This window comes from Petromyzon marinus, unplaced genomic scaffold (assembly GCF_048934315.1).
Source record: "Petromyzon marinus isolate PM22_M1 ecotype Great Lakes invasive population unplaced genomic scaffold, UKy_Petmar_22M1.pri1.0 PM_Scaffold_65, whole genome shotgun sequence".
NCBI classification, from domain to species: domain Eukaryota; kingdom Metazoa; phylum Chordata; class Hyperoartia; order Petromyzontiformes; family Petromyzontidae; genus Petromyzon; species Petromyzon marinus.
Genome location: NW_027423667.1, coordinates 81,401 through 97,252, shown reverse-complemented (window position 1 = coordinate 97,252; position 15,852 = coordinate 81,401). Strand labels below are relative to the sequence as shown.

At 46.9% G+C, this 15,852-nt stretch overlaps 1 long non-coding RNA gene across 1 annotated transcript; it reads right to left on the bottom strand.

Annotated features, from left to right (window-relative positions):
- Window positions 1-1,260: 1,260 nt before the first annotated feature.
- Window positions 1,261-9,289, bottom strand: LOC142923750 (uncharacterized). The gene is made up of 4 exons (XR_012940821.1): window positions 9,124-9,289; window positions 2,744-2,860; window positions 2,165-2,200; window positions 1,261-1,404 (listed from the first exon to the last, which is right to left on the bottom strand). It is a non-coding gene; the product is annotated as an uncharacterized LOC142923750 (long non-coding RNA).
- Window positions 9,290-15,852: the final 6,563 nt, after the last annotated feature.

Sequence of the window (15,852 nt, the reverse complement as noted above, 5' to 3'; positions counted from 1 at the left end):
ATTAGATTTATATTCTCTACATAACATGATTCCTATATACACAAAGCACTCACCGCGTGGAGTACAGCAAGTGATATTCCACGAAATAAAAAAGAAACGTACGTGACCAAAACAGAAGCCAATGGGTACAGCTGTGCATACACGTACACACATATACACGATTCCTACTGATGGTTGGAACGATTCACCACTGCCGGAGAGTCAAGGAATTGTCATGATTCAGGATCATAAATGCAAACTGTCCCCGTTCTCAAATCTGAGTACGATTTAAAAGGTCATAGAACGCCTTTGTCGGAAGTAATTACTTCCCCATGTCACTGCGATGGGCAGATTCATGCCGTTGCAGTCGGCTTACACATTGTCAGTAGACCCCCCATACGCAAGCGTACGCATGTGGGTTAACCCCTCCTCCCCCCTCCATGCATACATACTAAATGGATGCCCCCTAACAGCTACACCACCACTCCCCACACGAGACAAACACGTGACTCTCGGTGTAAATGGAGCCGAAGCGCGAATAAACGTGCCGATGCCCCAAGTACAGTTGCCACCATTTCCACGACAGAGAAAACCCAGACACATTTCTCAGCGAGCCGAGGTCTATTGTTAAAACTGTGCAGTTCACGGTGATAAAATTCAACCATAGCCATACCCGGGGTACCAGATGTCGACACAAATCAATTCCTGCTGCCACCCGAACACTGTCCGGGGGTCAAACGCAGACAGGTGGCAGCCCAGTCGCGAGGCCACATCTGCACCGACTCACGGTAAATGTGTGCAGGGCCAGCAGGAAGAGCCCCGGGATCTCGGAGCGCAGCCACTGGTTCCACGCGCTGTCTTGGTCCACGTCCTCGCATGACGACGACGACACTTCAAAATCACCTGACCGGAAGGAGGGGGGAGGGAGAGTAAGAAGGTACGAAGGGGAACCTTCTAACACTTTCACAGCGACGCGTTCTTCGCGTGCGTCACCCTGCAGCCAACCTCTCTGCTCTCGTGTGTGAACGTGGGTCAGTTTGGTTTAATCGTTCAGAATGAATGGGGCATGACCCTGGCCCTTGTGCAATTTATTATTTTCCATGAGATAATACCAAACACATCATTCATGTGTGTGTGTGGCCTGCAAGCAAAACCTACATGCTCTCGAGTCATATATCGGGAGCAGTCACAGGTGGGAAAGCATTGCCGAATTCCTAGAAAGGCTCAGCTCTCTCCAACTTATGTTGAAAGCATTTATGCATTAGTTCTGCCCGTACCTCTTTGTGCCTGTGTAGTGGGCAGGCAAGTGTGGTGGAGCAGCAGGTCCAGCACACGGGGTGTCCAGCAGAGGAGAGGAACTCCCCGGGGCCGTGGCCGGGGAAGCAGAGGTCGGCGGCGCTGGGAGCGGCGTCAGTTGCGCGGCGTCTGTGGGAGAAGGCACAGGCCTCTGCTGAAGATTATCATCCGCAGACACATCACACGGCTTGGCAGACACGTCACACACTCGGCCCTGTGATTGTGGAGGTGAGACAGGTTCGCGCGTGGCAACGAATGGCTTGTCGCTGGACAAACATCGACGGCAACATCGGGAGAACGCGGCACGAACTCGTGCAGAGTTTCTGGCACCGTATGAATTTACACTCCTTGTAGGTATGTGCGTTGAACCTCGTTCGCGCCATACGTCAGCCAGCCGTGCTAATCGGAGGTGCAGATGGATGCAATCGAAGGACGTGGAGCAGAGGTGTCAAAATGAAAAAAAATAATAATACAAAAATTACACAAGTCCAGGGGACTTCACCAAGGCCGTGTTATCCCAGACTCTGACAGAGCACAAAGGAAGATTGGCAATGACAAAAAATGGCTTCATAACTTTCATTGTCAGATGGCACACTTGCATCTTCAGTCTTCAGTCGGCGTCAGTAATTTAAGAATGCACGCATGATGCGTGACACCAACTAAAATGGCATCGATGCTGACTAATCACATCCTCTCCAAGATGTGGAACTCAAGAGAAGAGGATAGCCTCTGCCAAACAGGACTACCCTTGACAATTGAGTTGTCGCCTGGGTAAAAATAAAATGAACTTGTAGATTTCAACTTGAAAATCCAAACCATCGCACCAACAGTAATGGACGGAATCCTATATGAGGCGCACACTGCAGTAGCTTCAGGTGGACTCTGGTACCTGCTTTAACGTCTGTGTGAGAAGCATCTTCTCCCACTGAAATTCAAACAAAGTTTACAGTTAGACAGGACATGTTTTAAAACATCCGCAGTAAAATTCAAGTATGTATACGATTAAAGTAAACTATTTTTTATTTACCAGGTAAGGCCCATTGAGAGCTATATAGCTCTTTTTCAGAAGCGACCTGGCCACAAATTATAGCTTAACGAAGTAGCTTATCACGTGGAAATTTATAGCAGCCAAATACTCTAAACGCATTACTTACAAATAGCTCACAAAGCGGTTATCCTCCCACTACCCTTGGGTTATCTCCTGTCTCGGTCCAGCCGAGACAGTCTGTGAATTGGCATCTGTGTTTGGGTGGCATGAATTAATTTGTACCGAGATCTGGTACCGGTACTGTGCTGAACTTTACTACTGCATGGTTGTTGACAGACCTAGACCGACTGAAACATAGGTCTGGGTTTGATCTCCATAGTGGAAAAGGTGGTAACCCGAAAACGAACCCAAACCCTTCCACATTCAACGATAAACACTTTCAAACCGAGTTCGCTCGGAAATGACCCCACTAAACCGCACGTATGTAAACGTTTGACTTCAGTGCTTCCTCCGCCGCGTGCGAACGATGAAGTGCACGGCCTCTCGTGATGATGACCTCACACCCGCATGGCTGCACGAAAGGCGGTGCTGACGAGCCTGAGGCAGGTGGAAGAGGCAAAACGAGGAGGCAAGATTAGAGTGCTGTAGTCGGTGGGGTATAGTGGGGCCTATTTCCGAATGATTGATTTATGTGGAAATGAAATTGGTCAAGAGTCCGTTACTTTGTAAACATTAGCATGTATCTACTTTAATACCAAGTCTGCAGGGGTGGGAAAGATGAGGTCTGTTCATTCTGGTGGGCAAAGATAATTTAGACACTCCAAGTTAAGTCTGGTGGCATACGGGTGAAATGCACCTTACAAATGTAAATAATTATGATTATTAATCCATCTTCTTCTTCACTCCCACGGTGTTTCCAACCAGGGTTAGGCCATGTAATGATCTGACGTGCTGTACACTTGTACAGTGTTACTGAATTATTGTATCATTATGAATTCAGTGCCCCTTCTGCGACCTTTCCCTAGATCCCCCTCTGGTGTATAACCTGGCCTGCTGACGTCAGGGCTGTATGCCACTACACAGGGACTCCTCTACTTACGAACATTTGACTTACGAACATACAGAGATATGATCAAACTTGTCCGTATGTCCAGTTTCCTGTTTGGACCGAGAGTCGCAAGTTCATGGTGGCATCTACATCTGCAGAACGTGAAGAACCTGAGGCAACTTTTAAAGCCATTCCCCGTGTTTAGTGTACAAGCCGTAAAACGTGTTTGAAATCGACGGGAGTAAAGGTGGACTCACGAACAAATCGACTTACGAACAGACCTCTGGAACCGAACTCGTTTGTACGTACAAGAGTCTGTATATGGTGGTCACTCTGAACAACACAAACCCAGCCTCCTTTTTACTATTTTTGGTCCATTAGGACATTACCAGACACATCTTTCTGTGCTAACGACCACACAATACACATTAGACGAGTCATAACAGGTCACGTTTAATAGTCTAAACTTGTCTGGAGTAAGTCGCATACGGAAGACATTTCTGTTTAACACGTAGGCTTTCGCGACCAATATTATTCATAATAAAGGTTTTTTGGGTTAGATCGCGTTTATTTATAAATGTGTCGTAACCCTCCACCACCCGACACGGCCAATCAGCAAAGAAAAGTGTCACGTTGACAAAAGACAAATAATTCACTACTTCAGCCCACCGGTGTGTTGAAGAGTTAATCCACATTTACAGTTTGAGTACTCCACCACCCGACACTTTTCTTTGCTGATTGGCCGTGTCGGGTGGTGGAGTACTCAAACTGTAAATGTGGATTAACTCTTCAACACACCGGTGGGCTGAAGTAGTGAATTATTTGTCTTTTGTCAACGTGACACTTTTCTTTGCTGATTGGCCGTGTCGGGTGGTGGAGGGTTACGACACATTTATAAATAAACGCGATCTAACCCAAAAACCTTTATTATGAAGGAAGACATTTCTGCACATTTGCAGAATTACATGTCTATGACAAAGGAACCATGTCTATTGCATTAGACAGGGGTGCTTGATCATGTGTGGATGCAGATTCCCGCAGCAATAGAGGGAATAGGTTGTTCGCAGCGCCACTGATTAATCAGAATCCGAATCTATTTTATATCCTGGAGGAATCCGATGAGCTATGATGATCTTTTTCACATATGTCCAGTAGGGGAGGGTCAGCGAGCTATTTCCAAAACCGATGAGAGGCAAGATGGAGAAAATGTAAGCAAATTGCTAAAAATACAAAGTACATACATTCCTGCCAATTTGTCAACAAATGCAAGCTTGGGCAAGGTAGCAACACAACAACCACAGCTCCAGACCACGACAAGACTCCACAAAGTCCCTCAATTGCATTGCATTAAAATTGAACGTTTAATGAACGATATTTGAAATAGCGTTACCAAATGACAATATTCCCTTCGAATACCTGACTAATGACTGAGGCTAAGACGCTTGCAGTAATGTTCAAATATGCATCACAAGCCATTCAGAAGTGGTAGGCCTCACGTGACCACAGGGCACCACAGTGGCAATATGTTAACTACCTCGTCTGGTACGCAGGAGGCCGTGGATTCAATCCGGACCCTGTCGCCTGCTGTATATTTTGAGGTTGCATGTCTCTCTCACTACATTTAGAATAAACATCACGCGTTTAGAGTATTTGGCCTCTATAAATTTCCACGGGATAAGCCACTTCGTTGAAGATAACATTTGTGATAGCCAGGTTGCTTCTGAAAAATAGCTCCATAGCTCAGTGGGGCCTCAAACTGGTAAAATAAAAAATATTGTTTATGTTCTTGGTTCTTTCGGTAAAGTCACGTAGAAGGGAAACAATGAAATAATAAAAATATAAAACAATACAATTCTCACGACGTTTCGACTGCAACACAAGCAATCATCATCACCTGATGATCATCATCACCTGATGATTGCTTGTGTTGCAGTCGAAACGTCGTGAGAATTTTATTGTTTTATATTTTTATTATTTTATTGTTTCCCTTCTACGTGACTTTACCGAAAGAACCAAGAATATGAATCCCTGCATTCACGAAAGCTTTAAATCAAAATATAGTTTAGTTTAAAAGTTATAGTTTGAGAACGGCGGTCCAATGGGAGGGAGTGAAGGGGTATTGTGAGGAGGCGTCATCGGGAGTGGAAGCTGCTGGTGGGAGCATGGGAGGTGTGGGGAGTGTGAGGTGCATCGGCATTGTGAAGAGGGAAGGGGTGAGAGTGTTGTAAGCGATGGGGCTGGGGGAGGAGTGGTGGATATGACGATGTGGAAGCTGTGTCGGTGATGAGGTGTGTGCTTGAAGTGAGGATTACATGGGGAGCGGTGCCGAAGTGGTTAGCGCACCGTGCGACGGGATCCGGCGACCCGAGTTCTATTCCAACTCACGGCCAACATCGGTGACGAGTATCTGAACCAATCTCGGTCCCATCCCAGGTCTATTCTGCCTTAAAATGAATATCCAGGTTCGGTGAATGTGAGGAGACAAAGGCGGCCAGGCGTGGTGCTGGCCACCCATCCCATCTCAGCGTGTCGACCCCATGGCACCTGGGTAATGGAGGTGGTGATGAAGATGGTGACGACGGTGATGATGATGTTGATGACGATGGTGATGACGAGTCACTCACTCAGACTCACAGAGCCACACTCAGAGACTCACAGTCACTCACTTAGACTCACAGAGCCACACTCAGAGACTCACAGTCACTCACTTAGAATCACAGAGCCACACTCAAGAGACTCACAGCCACACTCAAGAGACTCACAGTCACTCACTCAGACTCACAGAGCCACAGACTCACAGCCACACTCAGAGACTCACAGTCACTCACTCAGACTCACAGAGCCACACTCAGAGACTCACAGAGTCACTCACTCAGACTCACAGAGCCACACTCAGAGACTCACAGAGTCACTCACTCAGACTCACAGAGCCACACTCAAGAGACTGACAGAGTCACTCCGAGAATCACAGTCACTCACACAGACTCACACTCACTCAAGGAGACCCACAGACTCACTCACAGACTCACTCACACAGACTCACAGAGTAACTCACACACAGACTCACACTCACATACTAGTTCTGACACACACACAGACTCGCAGAGTAACACGCACTCAGAGACTCACAGAGTTACGCTCAGTCACTCACTCAGGGACTCACAGTCACTCACTCAGAAACTCGCACGCACTCACAAAGCCACACTCAGAGATCCAGTCACTCACTCAGAGACTCAGAGCCACACTCAGAGACTCACGCTCAGTCACTCACTCAGAGACTCACAAAGTCACTCACTCAGAGACTCAGAGCCACAGACTCACAGAGCCACATTCAGAGACGCACGGAGTCACTCACTCAGAGACTCACAGAGTCACTCACTCAGAGACTCACAGAGTCACTCACTCAGACACTCGGAGACTCACTCGGACTCACACAGACTCAGAGTAACTCACACACTCACAGACTTACACAGTAACTCACAGTCACTCCCACTCAACTCAGTCTCACCGGGTAACACACTCACAGACTCGGAGTAACTCACATGAACTCACAAAGTAACTCACTCACACAGGCTAACAAACAAAAACAAAGATCCCCAGTGAACCCTTAACAGACTGTAGGGGCAAGTGCTGTTAGCGAGCACCTACGAAGGCCGGCACGGCACACGAGGGGGTGGGTGGCCAGCACCATGCCCGGCCGCCTTTGTCTCCCCTATTGGCGATGTTTACACACCGCAACCAGGTACTCATTTGAGGCTGAGTCGACCTAGGGGAGGCCCAGGATTGGTTCAGATAATCGTCACTGGTCTTGGCTGTGAGCGGGAATTGTAGAGCAACGCGCTAAATGCTGCACTACCGCTCCCCCAAACACCGATGCGTCCGTGTGTTCACACACATGAATCATTTGGATGTAGAATAAATGTCCGTAGGCTTTCAGAATTCCCTAGAATTATTGTCTTTGTACGCGGCTCCATGGTCAGACATAACTGTTTATAATGCCTTCCTGCCTCATTGACTATCTTTTGAGTTGAGCGGCAACCGTGTATGGTTACTCCGTGCGGCTTCGCCTCAGTCAAGCACGTGTGCTCCCGTTCAAGGGGCCAATCAGGGAATGGGTCACAAGCAGGAAGAAACTGTAACCGTTCACGTTTTGTGCCGTCACACAGCGGAGACCTCCTCCAGAAGCTGGACGAGACCTATGGCTTATACGCTGCGACTTTTGTCCGTCAGTATGGAATTAGTGCCTCAGTTCGTGCAGTTGTAGAAAATGAGAACACTCTTGTAAACCTTAGTAACAGGATTTCGAGATATCTTATTCTACACTGCAACAACACATGCCACGACTTGCTATTTCATAAACACAGATAGCCAAAACTTGCATAGAAATACAACTTTTCATGTGGATCTCTGTTTGCTCTCAACAACCAACGCTCCGCGGAACATTTAATATTTTCTAATTTGCGTTAAACAACGACCACTGCCCTAAGCAACAATTCCGAATGCCAAAGCTAAATGATGGGCGTAGCAGTGTAGTAGTTCGCAAACTGCACTCAGAAGTTAATGACCCGAATTCGATTTCTGGCCACGGCTAAAACAAGGGTTTGGGCGATATCTGAACCTGTCCTGGATCCCATTGCCTTCAAAAGCCCCCTAAGCAGCATGGTGAGGTATGGCCATACAACCGCCTTGATTAACACGGCATGGGGTAGGGAGATCTTCAAGCATGATTACATTTTCAAAGGGCAGTAAGTGTTCAACAAAAATGAGTACATGAAATCTTTGAGTAAACTGCCATGAACCAATTCAACAAGACGCAATCTCACCGACACACCACGAGTTTCACTGACAACCACTGTCTTTTTTGCAGGCAAACATCTTGGTCAAAGACCACATCAGTGGCAATATCAGGCTCACGGATTTTGGCCTCAGCATCAGCGAGACCTGCCCAAGTGAGTGATCTAGCTGCCCTGTGTGTGTGTACGTGTGTAGCAGCATGTGTGTGTGTGCGTGTCACAGTGTTTGTGGGGAGCGGTGGTGTTAACGGTTAGCACGCTGCGCTACGAGCCTGTTTAAGCTATATGGGGGGTCTTTGTCTTCGTGCTGTGGTGGCGTGGTGGTTAGCACCGCTTAAACAAAGCGTGGTAGTGACACTGATACCCTTCAAACGTTACATTTCGTCAATCATTTGGCCAGGATTTCAACTCTCAACCTCCCAGTTTTGAGGAGGGTAGTTGTCAAACAAGAGCCAGTAAACCAGTAACAATTTTCATAATCGATTGCTGGTATTGAAAGTCTGGAGCCAGTAGCCAATCCCATTGGAATTTTCGTCGCGGATGGCTGATTTACGTGTGATTTACATGTGATTTACGTTTGCAAATGTACAGATCGCATGGCAGCCCTAAGTTCCTATGTCCTCATTCCTCACTTAACCTTTTCCCGTTCCGAGACGTCTGCACATTACAGGGTGGTGGTAGGTGTCCCCAGTTCATCACTGAATCTTGAAACGCGCAAAGCGGCTCGGCGTTAATTTTATTCAGAGAGGCGTCGCAGCGCCGTTGCTTTTAAAGAAGTTGTTACTCACCGCAGAGAACTCTCGCGACATGACAGCTGCACTCTATGATAGCTGGCACCAGTGTAATGAAAATAATTTACATTTCTAAGTGCTACCCAGCTGATACACGCATTTACGTGGGCGATCTTTGTCATTGTGCGTATTTTGAGTGCCATACGTGACTGCGTGTGCATACCCTCATCTATTCTGCACTTCACAAGTACAGGTGAATAATGTGCAAGTGCCACCTTGTTTGGTCACCTGTATGTCCGTGTGCTGCTAGGAGCTTGGTGTCTTGGCTCGATGTGGTACATGGCCCTCGAAATGTACTTTGGGCTCCCGGTCACATGCAGCGCGGACATGTGGTCACTCGGATGTGTGGTGGCCGAGATGCTCCTCGGGAACCCGCTCTTCAAGACAAGCTCGGAAGACCACATCGGCTATTTCATCCAGGTATCTGACGCGTAGGAAAACACCATTGCATATATATCCAGTTGGTTATAAGGTCCTGCTGTTGAGCTACAAGGCTGTCAGTGGGTTAGCCCCACAATACTTACAGGAGCTGATCCACTCATGTACACCAATGAGGTCCGTGAGATCTTCTGATCTCCTACTCAGTTTTCTGAGGTCAAGTCTCAATTCCTGGGGGCGATCGGGCTTTTTGCCAGTGCAGCTCCGAGACTATGGAACACGTTGGCCTCTGATAACAAGACAGAATTTTTAAAGCTATTTAAATCTCGCCATGGAAACTCACCTCGGTAAAATGGTCTATTCCCCATAGTTTTGGTCGTCTCATTTCCTCGTTTTGGTCGTCTCATTTCCCTGCTTTCCATACACCGGGCGCATTGGGATCATCGGATTAAATGCGCCTTACAAATATTAATTATTATAATATATACATACTGATGAATTATATTATTATTGTAACAAACCTCGAGCCCGATACGGCACCACCAAACCGGGCGTCATATTTCCCATAGGACCGTTCCAACTGCGCCATATAAAGGAGGAGGGAGGGTTTAATTCGAATTTGAACCAACGATGGAGTCCACAATAAACAACAACAGCAGCAGCAGCAGGGGGTTGGTTATGACTGATGGCGCACGACGATCCACCAGCGTACAGACCCGCTGTGCGATGGCTCATGCGACAAAGCTGGTTACGTGCAGGGCTGTCGTCATCCTCTGGGCCTTTCACTGGTCACAAAATGTCGCTCAGCTGCCGGTACACGGGAGAGGAGTGGACGTGTTCACTGCGTGATCACGCACCATTTGCATGAGTAAAGAAGTAAAGAGAGATTTCGGGTTCATCGGTAATACCAGATAATCAGAGCGTCAGGCTGATGTCCTTCGGAATGATTACTATTGTTATGATTATTGTAGTTTGTTGTTAATCCCCGAGGCTTTCAGAGCCTGTGTTGGAGAGCAACGAAGCCGCACGTAGTAACCACGTCATCAATTAAAGACCAAATATGTATGCTTCGCCTGATGATAGAGATAAATATCTGCAAACAGTATGTACAAGAGCAGGCAAAGTTCATTGTACATCGACGTTCCAATGAGACAAAGTGCAGCGTATGTACGCTCTGTTCACTCGAGCGACGGACCTCATCCAACTCATCCCTCTTGTGATCTTGGTTTCAGATGTTGGGACTCCCACCCAAAGCCATGATTGACGCCTCGACCCACAACATTATCTCTTTTGGTGAGTGGACAGGGGGGGTGGTGAGGTGGTGGTGTTGGAGTTCGTAGCTGTTGCTGCTGCTGCTGTCACTGCCCGGAGAGTCGTGGCCGTGCAGCCGCGTGTCTCGTGCTCTGTGCTTGAATAGAAAGGCATGGAAACTGCTTCGCGTAATTTAAAAATGAACTGTGCTTTATTTGGGTTTAAAAGTCACAACGGTCTTGGCAACGTACTTGTCAGTACGTGTTGAATTAGTGCGACAGCAAGGAGTCTTATAAAAAAAATACTTTAAAGGAACGGTAATGTTTAGGTAGCACAGTAAATTTGGAAAACCCATAGGGATTTGCAATCCAAAAGAGGACGTGTGTATTAATTACATGGAATTCTGGCCATCACATTTTTCATGAAGATGAGTGGCCGTTTTTTTTATTTCAGCATGACTTAGCACAATTTTTAAAAATTGTGTGGCAGATGCGACGGTTTCCTAAATCAGCATAGAGCAGTTCTACCATAGTATAAAACAACCACAGAGGACAACCCTCCACACAAACTGTGGGTCCTTGATTGAGAAATATATTATGCTTAAAAGCACGCTTGTACAACAAATTACCATCCTCTCCAAGTGATGCAAATAATAATATAATTCTAAAATAAACATCAAAGTGTCTCCTTGCTCAAACAAGTATCAGGAGGTTCTCGTCTCCTCCGGTGGCCCAGAGTTGAGAGTGGGACTTTCACTTTCACGCTTAGGAGTCATCTTTTCCACACGACTACTGCAAACGTCTCACAAACGGTTACAAATTTTATCGACCCTGGAGGGATGACAGGCTGTAGTCGACCGCCAACATGGAATCATATTTGCAAACATCGCAATTGGAGGGTTAAGGACCGCCGCCGCATTGTACTGATCGCCACAACTAATTCAGTGTTTCTCTCTTTTTCTCTCTCCGATAAACAGACAAAAAGAATCGCCCCGTCGTCAACGGGAAACGGATCGTCCCGTGCTCCGTGTCTTTGAAGGCGGTTCTGGGAACCCGCAATCAAAAGTTCATCAATTTTCTCCGCGGGTGCCTTCAGTAAGAGACTTGTTACTCTTGTCTACATTTCACCTCGTACAAATGATTAAATATAAATCACTTTGCGTCTTCCATCAACATTACTGGAAACGATCTTAGACCTCACGTGTCGTTTGGGCTAGGACTACAAAGTTTTGTGTCACACCGGGCATCGTTTCTTCATCTCGTCGCTTTTTATAATAAATATCGTTTCTGACAAAAGTGTTGAGGATGGAATTGCTCATTTCACCCCAGACCACGATTCAATGAAGCGATAGGAATAGGTTTTACCCTTTTAACTGGCACAAAAACTGACACCTTTATTCAAGGCATCATGTTTGCAATGTTTGCCTCCTTGGCAGGTGGGATCCCCAACTTCGCCTCACACCCACGGAGGCCCTCAACCACCCATTATTGTGGGGCGGCAGGGCCGTGCCACCACAAGCGAACTTCCCGCCTTGCCCAGCCATGGACACGGAGCCGGTGGCGGCCTGCAGCCTCTCGGCAGTCCTCCGTCTCAGCCAGGGAGATTGCCAAGTCCCTGCTGCAAGCGAGCAGACTTCGAAGTCCACTTGGTCAAATCAGAATACTGCAGGCTCAGTTTCTGTGAGCGAGTGGGATTCGAACTCGGATTGGGGAATGAAGTCGGAGCGGGGAGTGGAGTCGGTGGGTGACTGCGTGGTAACACGCCTGTCTGAAAAATTCCCCAATCAAAGTGGTAGCACCAATGACGTCATCGCGGAGGAGAAGGAGATGGAGTCGGCCACGAGACAAGAGTGAGTCTCCACGCAGAAGTGCACCTTGAGAAAAATATGTATTGGGGAGGTCATTCAGACAAAGTGTCTCCTGATATAAATTAGCATATAGCAAACACCATTGATCATCATAAATTAGTTATTTGAGTAAATCACACATTCCTATAGCAAGGGCAAGTCTATTCATATTACAACCACTGTTGATTCCCACAATGTGGTATTCACGATTGAGAGGAAGTAAAAAATATTGAGGACACATGAGATTTGGGTTCTGTATCAGATGAGACAAGTTCTGTATTGTAAGAACGGGGAATCTGTTTCATGAGGAGTTGTGAAATGAGGATTCTGTAATGGCATTCACCTCTTTAGTTCATCTCACTTGAAGATGTAAATATCCCAGGGCTCCACAGGATGTAATATCTTATCCCTAACCTCATCTCCACCAAACTGCAGCTAAATGCATTCCTAGTAAAAAAAATATATATCTTAATTATAAATATATGAATTGCACTGCATTCCACTTGGAGGTGCTGCGGTTAGAGCACTCCACGATCACTGCACGCTTGCGAGTTCAAAATCCAGGTCAAGAAGGTTAACAGCTTATTTATCAACCCGAGCTATAGTCAAATAATGAATCCCATTTTGTGGGAAGTCAACAGCGGTCATCCAATTATACACCACCATTGGCTCCTGTTATAGGAATGTAGCATTCCGCTACTGGCCATAGTGAGAGATGTGTGGCATCCTCCTACCTCGCATTTGAGTGGCCGAACACATATGAGGTGCAGTACAGCAACCAGTGTAAGCACAGCCGAGAATGCACGATGGGGCAGACGGTGGCATAATGAATAAGCGAATGTGTGTACGTTGAAATAATTTTGCACCCGTACGTAGCCGATTGTGCTAACCATAGCCGACCGTGCTAACTGTAGCCGACCGTGCTAACGATGGCGCGTGCGTCCATTTGCCAGGCGGGGCCCTGCTCTCCAACCAGGCAACAACAACAACGAGGAGGATGATGATGATGCCGTCGACAAGATTGGGCCAAAGGCGTCACGCGGGCCTGCACGGAGATTCTCCCGCCTGAGGCGGAATATTCGGGGGATTCTGCGATTCATTCGGGAGCACTGTTTCTGTTACCGTGACGATACCGCTGAATAAATCCTGTCATGCGGCTGGGCCCTCCCTGCCCTGTGTACATATTTTTCAATGTTACTGTCGTTTTTGTCTCACTTCTTTCTGGTCTAATGACTCCAAGACTCACGGTTTAAACTGAAGATCCCAGTGGTCCTCAAAAATATTTACGGGGACTCCTTCACTTACAAACATTCAATTTAGAAAGTCTCAGAGATACGAAGAAACCTGTCCATATGTGCAGTTGCCTGTTTGTACCGAGATTCATAAGTTCAACCGCCACGCAATAGATGGTGGTGGTGGCATCTACATCTACACAACGTGAAGAACCAGTGGCGTCTACGTCTACAGGAGATTATACAACTCTTAAAGCCATTCCCTGTGTTTAGTGTACACGCCGTACAACATGTTTGGAATCGACAGGAGTAAAGTTGGACTTACGAACAGACTTCTGGAACCTAACTCGTCCGTAAGTAGAAGAGTCCCTGTATATGGTGGTCACTCTGAACAACGCAGACCCAGCCGCCTTTTTACGATGTTTGGTCCATTAGGACGTTACCAGATGCATCTTTCTGTGCTGACGACCACGCGATACACATTAGACGAGTCACAACAGGTCACGTTTAATACTCTAAACTTGTCTGGAGTAATTCTCATACGACAGACTTTTCTGCACATTTGCAAAATTACATGTCTATGGGAAAGGAACCATGTGTATGGCATTACAAAGGGTGCTTGGTCGTGTGTGGATGCAGGCTGTTGGCAGTGCCACTGATTAATCAGAATCTTTTTTTTATCCTGGAGGAATCCAATGAGCTATGAAGCTCTTTTCACATATGTCCAGTAGGGGCGGGTCAGCGAGGTATGTTCAAAAACGATATGAGAGGCAAGACAGAGAAAATGTAAGCATGTTGCTAAAAATACAAAGTACATAGATTCCTGCCGATTTGTCAACAAATGCAAGTTTGGGCAATTCAGCAACACAACAACAGCACCAGACCACGACAAGACAACGCACAGTCCCTCACTTACATTGCAAATTAAAATCGAAAGTTCAATGCACGATATTAGAAACAAAGTTACTAAATGGCAATATTCCCCTCGAATACCGAATGAACGAGGCTAAGCCGCTTGCAGTAATGTTCAAATATGCATCGCAAGCCATTCAGAAGTGGAAGGCCTCACGTGACCACAGGGCACCACGGTGGCTGGGAGATGTTAACTACCTCCCCTGGTACGCAGGAGGTCGTGGGTTCCATCCCAACCCTCACGCATGCTGTATATTTGTCTGCTATAAATGTCCACGTGACGATAAGCCACTTCGTTGAGCTATCATTTGCGATGGCCAGGTCGCTTCTGAAAAACTGCTATATATGCTCAGTGGGCCTTACCTGGTAAAATATAAATAGTTTGTCAATTAGTAAATAAATGAAGTATATAAGTTCCAATTTCATTCATGCATACATTTCCAAGCTTGGGAAAGGCAGTAAAACAAGAGCAAAAACAGCCACAGTCCACACCAGGAAAACATACAGTGCGCGGTAAAATTGTACTTTAAAATTGAACTGTGGATACTTTGTTAAGAATACAAAAAATAGTTTAGTTAAAAATAATTTGGTTGGTAAGGACCTGGGTAGTGATCTGCGATTATTGAGTGGGGGTTTGGGAGTCGCTGACTGGGAGGAGTGAGAACGGGTGAAGCCGGATCTGCCACGCGTTGCGCTCACCAACAGCAACAAACGAAGAGACGGAGAGAGGAGCTACCCCGGGTTTACATCGCCACGACTCACGACGCACACAACACACACGGCACATGCCCAGGGGGAGGAGGGCGATGACCACCCCACAGTGCGATAGCTACGACTCCCCTTTCAATTAGTGAGCCATCCTCACACAACCACTGCACGGAGTGTGCAGCGTTATCAATGAACACGGCACTACCACTGCACGGAGTGTGCAGTGTTATCAATGAACACGGCACTACCACTGCACGCGAGCAATCGGCTGCTTAGTGAGTTACACGGCACGGTACGGAGCTATTAACGCGACACGAACCACAGCGTGTTCCCGGGGTACTCAACTACCTTAGTTTCTCAACTACCGGGATTACTCAACTCAATATTTCAAGAGGCGCAATGCACTGTGGTGAATACGAGACAGTGGTCCTTCATAAATAACATCACCAAACAGTCTTTAAAGAGCAGCATGCGGCACCGGGAGACGCAGATTGCCAACCCCTGAGCTATTCTATTCCAGCGCATGAGGGCAACATGTTCAGGAGCCATAAGCCAATGTCTGAGGTCTGCTGGTCACGACGAGAGGGCTTCAGGAGAAACTTCGTGTAGGGTTACTATTCCTACTCCGTT